Source organism: Heloderma suspectum, chromosome 8 (assembly GCF_057233095.1).
Source record: "Heloderma suspectum isolate Gila_16-S chromosome 8, 16-S_ref, whole genome shotgun sequence".
Taxonomy (NCBI): Eukaryota; Metazoa; Chordata; class Lepidosauria; order Squamata; family Helodermatidae; genus Heloderma; species Heloderma suspectum.
In genome coordinates, this window is record NC_139465.1 from 45,106,900 (window position 1) to 45,123,906 (window position 17,007).

Genomic DNA, 17,007 nt, shown 5'->3' on the forward strand with positions numbered 1-17,007 from the left:
ATTGACTAAATCGGATGTTTTTTAGGGATGTATGAGAATTTCATTCCACTTGCACAGGTGCACATTAGCACTCATGCGCATTTGTGCAAGTGCACAAGTGCAAATCTGTGCAAATTCCCCCCTCCCAAGTAAAAAACAGTCCACAAGTCCGAGGAATCCATGTGACCCAGAAAAAGCTGGTCTATTGCAGAATCCGGAGGTCGGATTCCTAGAAATCCAAAATCATTTGACTCTGTTGTGGATTCCTTCGACATTCCTGGCCCACAGTGAGCTTCCAAGGAAGTGTGAGCAAAGAGGATTTACATGAAACAGGTAAAACTGCTCTGATTTCATTTCTTCTTCTTTCTCCTCATAGTACTCCAAAATTTAGATTGAGACCCCAGGAGGATCAGAAGTGGCCCACAGGCCTGAAGTTCAACACCCCTGCTCTAATCCTATCCATTCTGGCCCTCATATGGCTGACCCTATGCCATGGAATGTGTGTTATTTGCAACTGCAATTGAGCCTCGGCCCCCAAAGACCACCGTGCCCTCTCCCTAGAGCCCTCCCCACTTCTTATTTGCTGAAGCATAACTGCTCGCCTCTGTCTTCTCTTGGTCTAGCATTGCTATTAGGAATGGTCTTCCAGTCCAGTATTAAGGACTGGTATATGACTCAGTCATTCTTCTTAATTTCTATTTTAAAAACCTACAGTGTTCTCTCTTAATCTTTGTCAGGGAGCTAATTTTCCCACGTTAAGTCTAGCAGAGTGCAAAATCTACTGTGTCTCACCATGCGTCTGCAAAAGACCCTAGTACTTTGGTGTCCTCCGCATGCACGTGTACAGACCAGTCATGGGAAAACTTACCCCAAATGAATTTGTTCTTTCCTCAGAAAGTAACAAATTCATCCATGTAAACTTGGATGAGAGTTCTGCTTTAGTTCAAGATCTCATTCTGCATATATAAGTTTTTGCACATGCACAATATAAACTGCACGTTGAGAACTGCAGTTGAAATCCTGTAATGCATCATGATGTCCTGAATCTTCACGTCATGTACCCCTTCCTGATGGGCTATTTGCATTCCTATGCACTGTTTACTCACTGTCGCCGATCGGTATATGGAGGCAAGATGTTGGCACCGCCAAGTGACATCACCACATTTCCTCCAGAAAGAAAAGGGGTAAACCAACCAACTTAGCATATGCACAGAAATGTTATCCTTTGGTGGAGGCTGCACATGCTCCGAAGCTCACAATATATTCCAAAATTAATATCAAATTCATAAGACAGCAATCCAAGCTCACTACAGTGGTGAGCATTACAAATGCACAAGGTTCAACCAACAAGCCGACTAATTGCGAAATTCAGCGGCATCCCTGGTACAGAAATAAGTTTACATACATGTGTACATGAAGACACAGGGACCGGTCCTGGTAAAAGCTTGGTTAGATCAGACAAAGGAAGTCCAGCTTGCCATTTCCCATCTTCGCCAGCCAGATGCCTCTGGGAAGTCCACACTCACAGCCCACTGGAGATAATCTTCCCCTGCCACTAGGCCTCTGTCCCTGCTTTTCTTCTTATTGTTGTGACATCTGTGATTAGATTAATCCATTTGGTCCATGTAGCCCAGTGCTGTCCACTATGCCTGGCGGCAAAGTCTCAAACTCTCCTGCTACCAAACATCCTTGATGTCAGAAACACCTTGCTATCCCAAGGCACTTCCCCCGCTTCTTTCTTTGTGGGCCAAAGATGCACCTCTCTTGTGATAATGGGAGGGGGCTGTTGTCCCCTTGAACCTAGACTAGCACCAGGCAGCAAAGCTAACCCCCGCCTCTGTCATTGTGGCTGAAAATGGCATCTTATGTAACTGAAGGCGATGGATCAGAGACATTGCTCCTGAGATGCACATGCCCCCATCTTTGGCCTGCTGGTCAAAGCAACCTTGCAATAAGAGATGAGAGCAAAACGAGGCCAAAATACAAAACATACCAGCATATTTTAGTGTAAAGCTCTTATTGCCTCTCACTAAGCCTTAGGAGAGGCATTTCAACTACTTAGAAGGCAGGGGGGGATGCTGAATCACACACACCCCACCCCATGGACTGGTCCAAGCTCTCAGCATGGAAAACAACGCTGTTAGGTGCCCACTGCAGTACGTCTGCATAAATGTGGAGAGAATTAAGGATTATTGATGGAAAACAGACAACATTCTAATGTGATACTTGGTCATTTTAAATGCACCTTATATATAAAGGAAGCTCTTTGTGTCAGAAAATCAATTCCCATTCCTATCCAAGAGAAAGTTGAAACAGCAGGAAGTTAAACTGAGTAATAGTTCACTGCATATTAAATTTCGCCCCCACCATGAAGGAGGGAACTTGTATAATTTGCAAGGATGGACAGAAACATTAGTGTGTAATTATTACCATAAACTCTCCTGAACAAGTGCATTGTACTGAGCTCAGTCGCACCAAATCATTTTTATCTCAAACTAAATTTACCTGCTCTGTTTATAGACTATTACTGAGCTCCACAATCCAAACATTGATTACTGAGTTAATGCAGAATATTAAAATGCTTTTGTGTGAATAGTCTTCCAGGGGGATGGTTTTGATTGACAAGAATGCCCAAACAGTTGACTTTAGAGAAAAATAGGAATGGAAAGGGCCTGAAAGAAAGGGCGGGGGAGAGACGACTCATTTGCAAAACATGGTGACCTTTATGGGTTTTTTCTCTCTCGCTCTTGGTTCACAAGAATGCCATACAAAGCCAAGTACACTGAGCAAGATTAGAATGTGATGTGTCTATTTACACATATGTGCAGGTAAGGGAAAATAAAGAGGTCTAGAGTTTACCCTCAGATACCTATTAAGAAATAACAGACAGCTCTATGTTTGATGTGCACAGAACAATTCCTCTGGTGTGTGCATTTTCAAACATGTTTATTGGAGAAAACATGAAGAGACAGACTCTAATGCAGAGGTAGGCAACCTTTTTGGGCTGATGGGCATGAAATCTGAGAAACTCTCTTGGGTACCACCACAAAATGGATACCATGGGAGGCATGGCTAGTTTCAAAGGACAAGTGACCTGCCCAAGAGACAGAGTACAAGGGAAAGGTGGGGGCTGAGCTGTACCACACTGAACAATTCATTTGAACCCACAGTTTTTTGCACCAACAGAAGCCTGTTTCACACAAGGCACACTCATTTTCTCTTCCCCCCACTCCCACCAGCTAACTCACCCATACACAGTCTCTCTCACACACCCTGACTCACCATCAAAATACACAGTCTCTCACACACGCACACACCCATCATGCATGTCTACATATATACATATGCACGCACGCACACGCTCCTCCCTTCTCCTCCGCACTGCAAGCACATGAAAAATAGCAATCACTCTTTTTCATGATTCCTCCCAAATCCCCCTAAACCCTTTCTCTTTCTCCCATGCATCCATTCAGACATACAGGCACACAACCCTCCTCCCAAAAGTTGCTCCCAGATGGCTCCTGCAGCCCCCTGGCTTCCTGGCATCTCCCTCCCTAACCTACTGGCATACTACTACTGCTGGTGCTTCACATCCCCCCCCAACTCTCTTTAGCCCCCCCCAGCTTACCAGACAGAAGTGACGGGGGTCCCGTTTTCTTTTCCCCCTTCTCTTTTTTGATGGCCAGGCATGCTGCATCAGCCTGCATCCTTCACTTTCTAAGGAAGTCTTTGAACCTCATATGTGGCCCAGGTGCATTCAGGGAAATGAAGATGGCAGCATCTGGAGGCCTTGATTTTGCTTTGAAGTGATCCCAGATGCATGTTTAAAAAAAAATGGGGGAGACAGGGCCCCTCGGCAGGCACCTGGAAAGGCACCTACATTGTCTTCCCCCCCACCGCCCCCGATGCTTGGAAGCTCTGTTTTGCTCTAGAACGGAGTTCCATAACTTAACACAAGTAACATGCCCACTTCCCACCCCAGTTGGAAAAGCTACTCCTGATTAATGACGGCCGTCGGCCGCAGTATCTCCCTTGGGGTAATGCCCTGAAAAATGAGGGCATAAGTGCGGAGGTGTGGTATCAGTACTACGAGGAATCACAAGGCCCCTTGCTGTGAAGATCCCAGTGCAGAAGAAAAACAGGGAGTGGAGATGGACTCATTTCCCTTCTACAATGAAGTGGAAGAATTCCTCCTCCAAAAAGGTAAGCATACTACCAATAAGTGTGATGCTGTAAAGCAGGTGTGGGCAACATGTGCCCCCCCAGGCTTTTTTGCAGCCCCCACTGATGGTGCATCGGTGGCAGGGGGAAAAGCAATAATTTGCTACTGGAATCTGGAGACAGGGCAGCAGCAAAAAAGGCAGTTTTGCTGTGGAAAAAAAAAAGCATGTGGGGAAACGTCCATCTTGTGCTCAAGCAAAATCACACTCCTAGAAGCTTTCAGGAGTTTACTTTAAAACAAGGCATGCATTTTGAAGGGAACAAAAAGTTTTTTAATACAACATTCAAACAAAATAGCATCGCAGCTGCTACTGAGTGCCAAAAGGGTCAAAATTAGCTTGTTTGCAAGCTATTTTTGCCTTCTTTGGCATGCCGTAACAGCTGTGGACACCATCTTGTTTTTGTTCTTTTTATTATCACCCCTTGTTTTTGGCACCCATGGGGGGCAGCCCACAGGGGCGAAGTCCAGGGGCAAAAAATGCTCCCCAGAGAATTTCAGCAGCAAAATTGGCAGCATGAGGGTGGCAACTGCAGCAGTAGAGGGGAGGGGTGTGGGTCCCACTGGGGGAATTGGCCCACAGACCCACCAAGAGCATCTCTACACTAGCCTAAAATCCTGCATTTAAAACGGGGCTTTCTGCTTCTGTTTTACATGCAGGATCACAGCCACTCCCTTTTTCACCTGCTTCCTTTCCCTCCACCCCTTTCCCCTTTCTTCTCCCTACATCTGAGTCTGCCGTTCTCTTTCACTGATCTCGCTCCTCTCCTTGCCGCTTTTCCTCTTTTCATGGAGGAAACTGAAGCGGAACACGGCGGGATAAGTTGATAGCTCATTATCTGCAATCTATTCAGAAATGGAACAAAGGGCATTTAGTGCAGGAGATGCCTCGGAGGGTCACGGCGTCATGTAAAGAGCCAGCAAACTTCAGTGAAGGAGGAATCTCAATTGTAGGATAAAAGCTCCGTGTGAAGGAGTCCCCAAATTGCCCACCCCTGCTGTAAAGTCATATGCAGTATTCAACATGCAATTAATCCTGAAATATTTCAGTCCAAAATTACAAAACAGGGCCAGAACATGTGTGATAATTTAGCATTTGAAAGTTAACATGTTCAACAGTTGTGACGACTCATAATTCCTGCTCAGTGTAAGGAGTCCGGTATGCCTTCAATATAATTTTATTCTGAATACATTGTAAGTGTAAATTGAAAGATGTCTGTTTATTCATCTGGAGAATATATTTCCATGTGTGTTCATGTAACTGAATGTTTAATGCAAATGCCCACTTAACTCGGAGCTTACCTAAGGTTGGATCAATCTTATCTTGTAAATGCACATAGAGAGACAATGTTGCTATAGTTTGCAAAAACTGCAATATATCTGGTGTTTCCAAGCCTACTAAAGCATCTGGCCTCAGTTTTTTGATGCTGCAATGTCTTAACTGCAGATACTGCCCAAATCTGCAGAATCAAAAGCAGAGTGTAGTTCTGTGCTGGCAGCAATAGCTCCTCCTCATCACAGTGAATGGTTGTACAGGGCTCTTTAATCCCAGTGCCTTGGGCAGGAATGTTGAAGTAATGCATTGCAGGACTGATCCAGTGCTCAATACTCTTTGCTCGTTCTCTCTCCCAGGAGCAGGAACAATGAAAAAGGTCTGGTGGAGTCTGGGAGACCTGGGAGGGTGTAGCACTGGGTGCTCGCTTGGACAATGTTGGATGTTCAAGTCCTTCTGCCTCTGCCACTTTACACTCCACAGCAGTCACTGACTCCTGTCCTGTTGCGCTTTCTGTGACTTTGGTGTCAATTAAGCAAAAAACAGACATTCCTTTAACTGCTTTTCATTCATCATAACTCCCTAGCCTCTGCGCTGATCCTTCTGAAATTTTGCGGGTTACTTGCCTAGGGACACCTCTACGATGTATGTCATTTTTATACAAATTGCTTAAAAAAAAAAAAAAAGGAAAAAAAGACCCTTATGTAAAATGAATCACTCCCTCCCCAAACTGAAAACTCCCCTTCTACTTTACCCATTCTTCTGAAATGTTGTAGATTTCATAGCATAAAGCCACCTTTATGCTGTAGGTCATTTTCATAAGAATTGCCCACAAAGAACATATGGGGTAAACACATCCCTTTTTAAAAAATAACCCCCCTAACTGTAAATGCTGCTCTTGCATAAAGATCCCTGGACTTATTCATCTGAAACTTGGAGGACTTGATTCTCTTGGAAGGGGCCACTATGCCTGAAAATTTCATTCAATTCCACCAAGAAATAAGAAGGTTATTGGCAGTTCCTTTAAGACACACACACAAACTTTAAAGGTGCCTAGCACAGCCCCACGCCCCGCAAGCTACTATTCCTGCAAATTCCATCCAATTTTGCCAAGCATCAAAAAAGCTATAATTGTTTGCTGATTACCAGTGCTAGTCAATGGGAGACCCAGACTCAGTTCCCAAGCCAAACTGGAGGCCTCTGAATCAGTATGAGTTCAACTGGGCTGTTTTGAATCATTGAATTAGGGTCCAGACTTTTTTCAACCCACAGTTTCAGAATAGCATCACAATAATCCGGGAAAGGACAAGGACAAGAGGAAACCTCTAGAACACAGCTGCATACTCTATTAGGCCCAGTATATCTCAAATTAAGTTCTTCTTTAGGGGCACTATACAATAGATCTATAACGTAAAAACATATTACAACCATTTGTACGATGATGAAACATAAAAACAGAACTCAAGAAAATCACTTCCATGATTGCTGTCAGTAGTAATGAAGCAAACCATGAGAGGGACAACTGAATTATACTTAGCTTTTTGATTAAAAATATCATACCGTAAGGCATTTCAATAATTAGAATATGAAGCATACTTTAAAAAAAAAACCTCAAGAACATCACACAATTACTGTAAATGGCATTAATATAAACTAAAACAGGGGAACACCCAAACCATCTGCAAATATGAAGTTCAATTATACGAGGAACAATGACAAGACTTGCAAAAATAACTTTCCCCCATCTTAAAATAATAAATAACCCCAAACAATCCAGTTTAATTGGGAAGGGGGACGTCTGTGGTATCCTGAATGAGCCAATCAAGCCAGACTCCAACCTCACTTTGGTTAACACAGGGACAAACAAATCTGATGAATGTATCTTCTATCAAAATATGTAGATAGACAATAGACAGATATGGTATAAGTTTGAGTTCCAAATTGAGGGTGGGGGCTAATTTGTAAAGCAACTAGAGTTTTCACAACCCTAGCCCTGACAAAGTACATAATTACAGGCCCCTCCTCTCGGGAGGATTATCCATTTTTATGTCCATCTACACAGGGAGTAGGTTGGTATCTACTGGTAGATCGTTGGGTGAACTGCAGTAGATCTGCAGTGATCTTCAACTCCTAATCATTTAAAAGTAGCAAAAGTGAAAAGCCCCTCTGTCCCATTCTATGGTCTTTGAGGCTCACAGAGGAAGCTGGCAGAAAGATCAAAGCAGAAAGAAAATAGAACTGTGGATATCTCCAAGTGGGTCCTGCTGGCCAGAATGACTAGGACAATAGGAGGATGCTGTCTTAGCAAGGAGCTAAAGCCAACTGAAGCCTTACGTAGGCTGACAAGACCTACAGTGTGGTCAGCTCCACTGGAGGAACTGACTGGACTGTTAAAGGGTCCTCTCAGAGACAAAAGAGGGGGAGGGGAGGTTCTGCCAGGGGCTGATCCTCTGAGCCAGAGGACAATGCCATAGCTGTGTCCTCTGGCTAGGAGGCCCTGAATACAGTACTGACTGTCCTACCCCCAAGGAAGCATTCCATTCCTTGTCCTCATCAGAATCATCTGCTGCACACTGGGAAGTCTGAGGTCTGGGGGTCCTACCACCCCCCCCCCCAAAAAATTAGGCTCTTAAAATCTTTGAGCTGCAGTAACTTAGATAAAGGACATCCCAATGTATGGCTCCTTGGGTGCAATGGGAAATTGGATCCAAACCCGACTCACTTTTTTGCATCTAGATCCACCCCTCTGAGCTATCAGTTTGGCCCACCTGGGTCTAGCTTTAGCCTCCCCCCAGTGACCCTGCAGTAGCTGGGATTGCTGCTTTCCTACCACTAATAGTGGTAGGAAAGCAGCAGTCCCAATCAGGGTCCCTTCCACAGGGAGGAGGCATTAGCCTCCACTGTCCCCCAGCAATCCCAAACCACCCCACCTGTTGTGCAAATATGTGCCTGTGTGCGTGATCTGGCCACGGTCATGCATGCCTTAGTTATAGCTCATTTAGCCTACTGTAATGTGATCTACATAGAACTACCTTTGAAAACTGTTTGGAAACTTCGGCTGGTCCAGAATGCTGTGGCCAGACTGTTGACCAGGACCATTTACAGGGAGCACATGACTCCCTTGTTACAGCTGCTGCACTGGCAACTGGTCTGTTTTCAGGCACCGTTCAAAGTGCTGATTATGACCCATAAGGCCTTATACAGCTTGGTCTGGGCTATCTGAAAGACCACATTCTTCCATATAAACTTGCCAGGGTTTTAAAATCCTCTGAGGAGGCCTTTCTCTTGGTACTGTTGCCTTCAGAGGTGCGTTTGGAGGCAACATGAGAGAGGGCCTTCTCAGTGGCGGCTCCCAGGCTCCAGAACTCCCTGCCAAGGGAGGCTCGGTTGGCCCCCTCTCTACTGTCCTGCTGCTGATGGGCAAAGATGTTTTTATTCAAGCAGGCCTTTGGCATGTAAGCTGGTCTATTGGGTTAGGTGCTGTTTTTCTTCTGTTGTTTACTGTGTTTTAATGTATTTGATTTACTATTGCTTTAACCTAGTTTTTATTTTAAATTTTTGGTTCGTGTGATAGCTAGCTGTCTTGAGCACCATTTCCTTGGTGGAGAGTGGGATACAAATCAAATAAAAGAATAAATGCACGCACATGCGACCCCTGCACCCACAGCAGTCCATGGACTCCCAGCTGACACCAGACAGGACCCTTGGGGCCAAAACATTTTGCACCTCTCATTGAAAGAAACCTATCTTTACACATTGTGGTATGTCAGTTTGAGGACTAGGTTAATAGGTGACTAACGAATGAATGTAAGTAAGTAAATAAATAAGAGAACAATCCTACAGCTCCCAGACAACATCTAAGGGGCCATATGTGACCTCAGAGGGGGAGCAGAGATTTGCCCCACATGAGCATCAATCCTGTAAGACTGCACTCTTAAACAATTCTCGGGCCATCTCAGTGATGGCACCTCATTTGCGGAATGCCCCCCCGAAAGGTGAGGGAAGTGCCAACATGTTAATATTGTTGTCACCTCTTGGTGCTTTTAGTGTTTTTTATTGATTGATGCCTATGTTGGTTTTACTGTTCTCCACTTTTAAAGGTTTTAAAATTAGTTTCACTAATTTCAATCTATGCCCATTTTTATCTGTGTGCTCTCCGATCTTATTTTGCTACTGTTTTATTTCTTGTCAATCACAATGACTATTTTTTACAGAAAAGTGTCCAAGAAATGTTTGGAATGGACAAATAAAATCCAAACCCCCCTCTTGGCCCCTTGCTGTAATATTTGAAACAATCTTTTCTGGCATCCTTGTAGGGGTGGGTGAGAATCTAGATTGGGTGGGATTTTTTATAAGAGCAACCAAAATTCACAAATGTCTTCATAAACAGGGCAGAAAAAAAAATGAGATTAAAGAAAAAACTGAATATAGAGAAAACGAAACAGATCAATTTCCCTGTTCCTACAACCTGGTAACCCAGCTATAAACCCCCAAGGGACCCCATTAGTCCCAAATCATCATTCAGGAACCACCAGTCTGAGCCCCTGGTAACGATGGTTTCATTCAAAATGGAGGCAAAGCCACTTTCACCGGAGCGCCTGAAAAGGAATGCACTGAAAAGGAATGCACCACAGGCATTTTTTTTCTTCCTCATCAGACCTTTGCAACAAGTAGCAAAGCATACAGCCCACTTCAGATGCGGTTGTGAATTCAACAGGGAACCAGCATCTGGCTACATGGGATTTCACACATCATTCAGGGAAGTCAGCAATCCAACTGCAGTCTCCAGCTCCCAAGAAAACTATGTAGGTTTGTGAGAATCCCAAGAGGACCAGAGTGTCTATAGCAGAGCAGTGAACAGATCACACCCTGCGTATTTGCGGCTGTTTGATGGTGAATATGTGTGTCTGTTGTGTACGTATGTGTATCTGTATATCTATCTCTGTATATAAACATAGATGATTTTAATTATCGCAACTCTAATTTGATTAAAGTGGTGCTCAGGCAGTTTCAATTACATGCAATGCAATGATCATTGTTGGAGCTGGAGTAATGATTTGCAGATCAGAAATGGAGCAATGTCAAATCAGTACAAGGCCAGAAGCAGCCTAGATCACGGGCACTCGAGTACAATTCCCAGCAGAACAGGAAGGTGAAAAAAGCTGCAGAAATTAGTCTTACAAATTGTCTGGCCCTTGCCGAACCTCTTGCATATTGCCCGAGTGTGGCAGGTGAATGGGTTGATCTACCCAGAAATGCAAACAGGGTCTGCCAAGCTGATGGGCACTTTGTTTAGGTGCATATGGGTATGCCAGTGCCCAAAGCAGAAAGTCCTGGGTTCAGTCCCTAAAATATCTCGTTAAAGGATCACAGGTTGCACACCGAGGAAAGAGCACGGCTTGAGGGCTCAGAAAACCCCTGCCACTTGGATTAAACATTTATTTATACAGCGCTACATAGGGCAAACAGGCCAGTCACTAGAAGAATAAATAGACACAAATCTAGTATTGGAAATGGCAAATCCAAAAACCAGTGGCCTCCCAAGACCCTCTGTCACTGACCTTCAAATGGCCAGTGTGGAGCAAAGGAACTTTTAAGGGGAGACTGCTGAATTGACTCTATCAACAGGTTTAATTCTATCACTAGAGGCTTGAATCAGGATAAAAAAATTTTTTTACCATGCTACGTGTGTTATCTGGCTTACCTAGTGTCGGGGTGTTTCTGTTGTCAGCAACAACTGCACTGTGAATGGCCATTGTTAATACTGCGATTGTCACTGCCAGTACTTTCTACATTTGATGTCCTTCTGACCTCACTGTTTACACCTTCCACACCATATGGAGGGCTTCTGCCCTGAAAGGCAGCCTAGAAATATTTTAAATAAATAAAACACTGTATATAAACCTGAAACTCTCTGTAATACTCCATACATCTGATGAAGTGGACTGTGGGCTGGCAAAAGCTTAGGCCAGAATGAATTGGTTAGTCTTTAAGGGGCACCAAGACCCTTTATTGCTTTTGCTGGAATAGACCAACATGGCTACCCTCTGGAAACAGTGATGTAAAAAGCAATATTGGGCAGGAAGGACCAACAGTGGGCTTCCTTCTTCCGGTCTTCCTCGCTGAGCCTCTGAGGCCCTCCTTTCCTCTGAGGTCGTAGATCCGTTGGAGAACCTGCATCGACAAATGTCAAAGGAAGTGCTGCGCAGGGAGATGTGCTGAACCTAGGGATGCTGGAGAATTCCGCCATGGAATCTGGGCCCCCGGAGTCCGTGGCGGAACGGAGCAATCCCACCCGCCACCCTGCGAAACTTCCCCGACGGAACTTCCCCCTACCTTTTGTTGGCCGCCCACTGCCCCTGTCTGCGGCCACGAATCGCTGCCCCGGTCTGCGGCCGCCATTTCCCTCCCTACTTTAGCCGTGATAGGCTACGTAAGTATTTATGTAGCCTATCATGGCAAAGAGGAGGGGCGCAAATGGCGGCCGCTACGCCATTTGCGTCCCTGCCTTTTGCCGTGATAGGCTACGTAAATATATATGTAGCCTATCACGGCTAACGCAGGGACGCAAATGGTGGCCGCTACGGCTGCCGCCATTTGTGGCCGCAGCCTGGCAGCGGACAGAGGTCCAGCTGCAGGCGGCCCCGGCCGGCAGCTCCGCGGACTTGCCGCAGAGCAGAGCCGGCCAGGGAGGATTCCGGGGGGAGGGACAGATCGCCTCCCCCCCCCACCGCAAAAGCCCTGGACCGGGATGGGGTGAGTAATCTGTATACCCCTAGCTGAACCCCTGCCGCATACGTTGTCAACTTCTGATTTCACAATTGCTGGCACCATGAGGAGCCAAAACCAGAACAGGTCAGGTGAGCGCTAAGTGTAAAGCAAGTCAATAGCCAAACAAACAAACAAACCAACCACAAGTTCACTGGGCAGGCTGTTGAGCTTAGTGATATTTCAGACTCTTGATCCTGGTTACCTTCCAGAAGTTGCATGATCTTGCTGTTTAGCCCAGTAGATGAAGGGTCAGAGTCCACCCCACACAGGTTCCCAGGTCTCCACAAGGAAAAGAAGGTGCGGTGCCAGGATCTTGTCTCATTCAATTGACTCCTCCCTCCTCAAGAATGTAGAGAGATGCCAGCACAGACATGACGGCACTAAAACGTAGGGATTAGGATGGCAATGGGTGGAAAAAGTGTTTCTATCACTTATGGAAAATAGGTTCTTATCACCTGGTTAGAGCGCATTGGGAGCCGTACATAAGGGAAGGTAGTTCTTGATTTTTATAATGTGATGCTTTTCTTATTATTACCATCATCCAAATAATGTTAGACGTGCCCTTCTGAAGGAATATATCCTCCCACATATTCATATATCCCCTGACCTCCTGAATGTACTGAGATCATCCAAGGAGGCCCTGAAGGTTTGAGGCCTACAGAGGCAAAGGAGAAAAGGTCTTAGAAGCCTGGAGTTTTCTGTTGGGACGGCGTAGCCCTGAGTAGTTTCATTTCTCCAATGAAGTTTCTGTCTCAGCTCCCCAGTTAAGTTTCATTTCTTCAGGTCTGAATCAATACTTTTGTTTTTTGAGGGAGGAGCCTACATAAGGCGAGCGAGAGAGGCAGTAAGAGCAGAGTCAGGAGACCAGAGCCTGAAGAGGGAGCAGAAAGAAGCAGCCTAGAGGAGTCCAAGGACAGCTAGGGTAATGGAACTTGCGTTTTGCAACTTTTATTTTCTTTTAAGGTCTTTTGTATCACTCAGCTCTGTTGTGTAAATACCTTTAGTTGTGATTGCTTGCTTTATCAGTAAACTGTTGTAGTTAAACCCTGTGTCTAGAGTGTCAGTCACCCGACATCTACCGCCTAAACCCACATTACTGGGAAGGTGAAGGTTAAAAGAAGGAAGGTGGGACTCTTAAGGAGGCAAGAGATCCTTAAGAAGTTGCTCAGGGGGTCTAGGTCATAAGGAGAACCCTGATAGAGGCTCTCTTGTGAGTGCCCCCACCATCTGAATTACAGTGGATGGCTTCTCAGTGGTAGCACCCCAATTCATTTTTAAACTTAGGATCTTTTGTATCTTATTCACCATTATTTATCATTACTCATTGTGTCTACTCAGAATTTATTGTCAGACACTTATTGTGTCTACTCAGACGCCCAGCTAAGTCTGCATAGGTTTGCAGCCAGCATCCTATGGAAATCAATAGGACTTGAGTTCAAAGTTAAATGTACAAATCCAATAGATTCCAATGAGTCTTTGGGCATCCATATTTTCTTAATTGTGTCCACAATTTGCTGTTCATCATGCTTTTTGTTGTAATTTTCAGAACATGCTTTGTTTTTAGAAAAAGCATTTGAGTGAAGCTATATTGAATAACTGGCAATTTTAGAATGCATGGAGATCTAAATTTGCAGCATGATCCATTTGGAATACTGTTGCAGTTCTTTGTGGCTCATCTCAAAAAGGATATCGCAGTGCTAGAAAAAATGCTAGAAAATGCCATCAAAATTGTTAAAGGCCAGAGCACCTTCCCTACAAGGAAAGGCTAAAGCATTTGTGGCTTTCTAATCGTTACTGGGTGTGTGTTTTTAAATGCCCAAAGGGACATGATAGGGGTATGAATAGTGTGGAGTAGATAAAACATTTTTCTTCTGTAATACTTGATCTTGGGGCCACCCCATGAAATCTATTTGGTGGTAAGTTCAGGATAGATAAAAGGAAGTACACAGAACACATAAGCCCTATTCAGGTTTTCTTGATGTGTCTCTAGTAGTGCAGGACCAGGTGGACCAGACTAGCCCCTCCGCCCTGCTCTTCCGGCATTGAGCAAGAAGATCAGAACACACCTACAGGCCTCTCCATAACTGGGAATCCTGTTGGCGCAAGAACACAGGGAAGACTAACCCTGTTCCTCAGCTGAATGTGCTTACGGTCCCCCTTCAGACCTCCCTGTTCAACACAGGAAGACTGGGGATGGAGGAGGCAGGACTGATGCAGGCAGCCCCACAATGGATAAAGAAAACTTCCTGAATGAGGCTAGCATTGGGTTACAGCAGCCCTCCCCAACCTGGTGCCCTCCACATGCATTGGACTCCAAGTCTCATTATTCCCAGCAAGTATAGCCAACACATCTGGAAGGCACCAGGCTGGGGAAGGTTGATTTACCTGTGCAAATGTGGTGATAGCCTCATGAGCTGAGATGGCTTTGAAAAAGGATTAATGGAGGAGCATACACCTGTTAGCCATGATAGCTAACAACAGAAGCCTGTCATCTTCTCTTCCTTATGAGATTTGTAGGGGCATCGGGTTAACCGACTGTTGTTAGAATCAGAAGACTGGGCTTGAATGGACCCAGTGGTACTGACAGGGTAGGACTTTGGAGCAGACTACTTGGCAGAATGAGTAGGAAAGCCCGCAAACACAGCAGGGCTGGCTTAGTGCATTTTCAAGTAGTTAATTAATTTCACCACTAAAGAGGTGAGGTTGGTGTAAGATGGACTATTAAGTCCAGAGTAGGGATGGCGGAGAATTCCGCCACGGACTCCAATGACGCCGGATTCTGAAGATCCGGATTAGAATCCTCATTGGATTCTAAAGAATCCAGATGCCATTTGCGTCCCTGCTTTAGCCATGATAGGCTATGTAAAGATTTACGTAGCCTATCATGCTAAAGCAGGGATGCAAATGGCGTCCGCTATGCTGGACGCCATTTGCAGCCGCAGACTAGCAGCGGATAGAAGTCTGGCTGCGGACAGGCCCAGCCAGCAGCTCTGCAGACTCACCATGGAGTGGAGCTGACTGGGGAGGATTCCAAGGGGAGGGACGGATCGCCCCCCCCCCCCCACGGACACCCCAAACCGGAATGGGAAGTGGATTTCGTACACTCCTAGTCCAGAGTGTAACATTACCTGTCTGCAGCAATGAATGGACTACTGAGCTGATCTAGTTCTTGGAATCAAAACCAATGCTCAGTTTGCGCTGAAGTCACTTACTTAGAACATCCCCACTGACTTTACTTGGAATATATGCAAATACAAATTTGCTGCCTTTGAGCATCATCCATTTAGAGCACCTCCTATGCTTTCACCAATTCGTTGCAACATCCATTCATTTCAATGGTGCTTGAGCTTAATAAGTTCTTCCTGGATCACATCCTTTCTTCCCTCCTAATTCTATGTATGTATGTATGTATTTGTATACCGCTCCACATCCAAAGACCTTGGAGCGGTGAACAGCAGACATGAAAAAGAATAAAAATACCATGTTAAAATAATTTAAAATTGTTTAAAAAGTGACAATGGATTTATTTGCATCATGTCTTTTTCATACAGGATTCCATGGAAAACAGATGAAAGACAAACGCATGAAAATTTTGATTGGCAACTAATATTTCATCCTCAAAGCAATCCAATGCAGCAGCAGCAGAACAAAATTTAAAATGCACAGTACACAAGTTTGTTTTAAATTAAACATCTTCAGTGCTACAACTTCAAGAGATGATTGAGAAAGGGCAAAATATCACCGTCCTTTTAAAACAGTATTTTTCATATACATGTTTGTCATTTAGCCAAGAACTTAAAAAATTAAAACACATCTAGACTGAATTGTGTCCTATCCAAACATGTTTAATGATGATATTCTGTTTCTAAAATCATGAGTTTTATTTCATGAATTTGGATGAATTTTATAAAGGGCACAGCAGTTCTGCTCAGAAGATAAGTAACTCTTCCTTTTAAAATGATTTCTTTTTTCTTGGTTGCGAAACAACAATATTTAATACTTCCCTTGGTACAGTTCTTAAATAGTTGAGCTTTAAATGAAACTCTGGGAGAGAGAAAAAAACCTACAGCACTGGTGAAAGATTTTATTTTTCAGGGTCACAAGTGCCACTGTGAGATTTCTTTCTTAAAACAATGACACTTTAGTATCTCTGTAGTTCTATGAATACTTTTGAAGTGTCATATTAAAACCAATCTCTTGGCCTTGAGGCAAAGAGAAGCAATTAGTCTTCGAGTTGTGAATAAATAAAAATCCATTTATATACCCGTCCTTGACATGTACCTTGCAAATCTTAGAAACTTCATCTAGCGGGAAAAGAAATGTTAGACTGAAAACACCAATACTTAATCACATTGCAATGTTGCTTCCTGATACAGTTTAGTTTGTATTGTGTCTTTTATGTATTAATTCATATGTATATATTCTCACATACTGAAATGCATGCCACAAAAAAGGCACAGAAGTGAGAAGAAAGAACAGTCAAGTGTAATATAGGTTTGCATTTTCTGTGGGCATCTTTCTTTCTTTTTAACTCTTTCACTGTGCATCTGGTTGTTTGAGCTGGGCACAACACATACCTAAACAATGTTGCTTAGTATATCCTTTCCCAAATTGGCTGTTACTGTGTCAAAAAGAAACAACCAACATTAATCAATCCTGCCTAAATCCACTTGTGTGGCTAACTAAGCAGAGGGTTAAAATGATGTTTTATTACCACATGTATTATAGAGGGAAATGGAATTTTTGTGAGTATTATATAGACAGA

At 44.2% G+C, this 17,007-nt stretch overlaps 1 long non-coding RNA gene across 1 annotated transcript; it reads left to right on the plus strand.

Annotated features, from left to right (window-relative positions):
- The first annotated feature begins 3,732 nt into the window (after positions 1–3,732).
- Positions 3,733–16,754, plus strand: LOC146339127 (uncharacterized). The gene is made up of 3 exons (XR_014784636.1): positions 3,733–4,182; positions 13,054–13,164; positions 15,794–16,754. It is a non-coding gene; the product is annotated as an uncharacterized LOC146339127 (long non-coding RNA).
- The last annotated feature ends 253 nt before the right edge of the window (positions 16,755–17,007 follow it).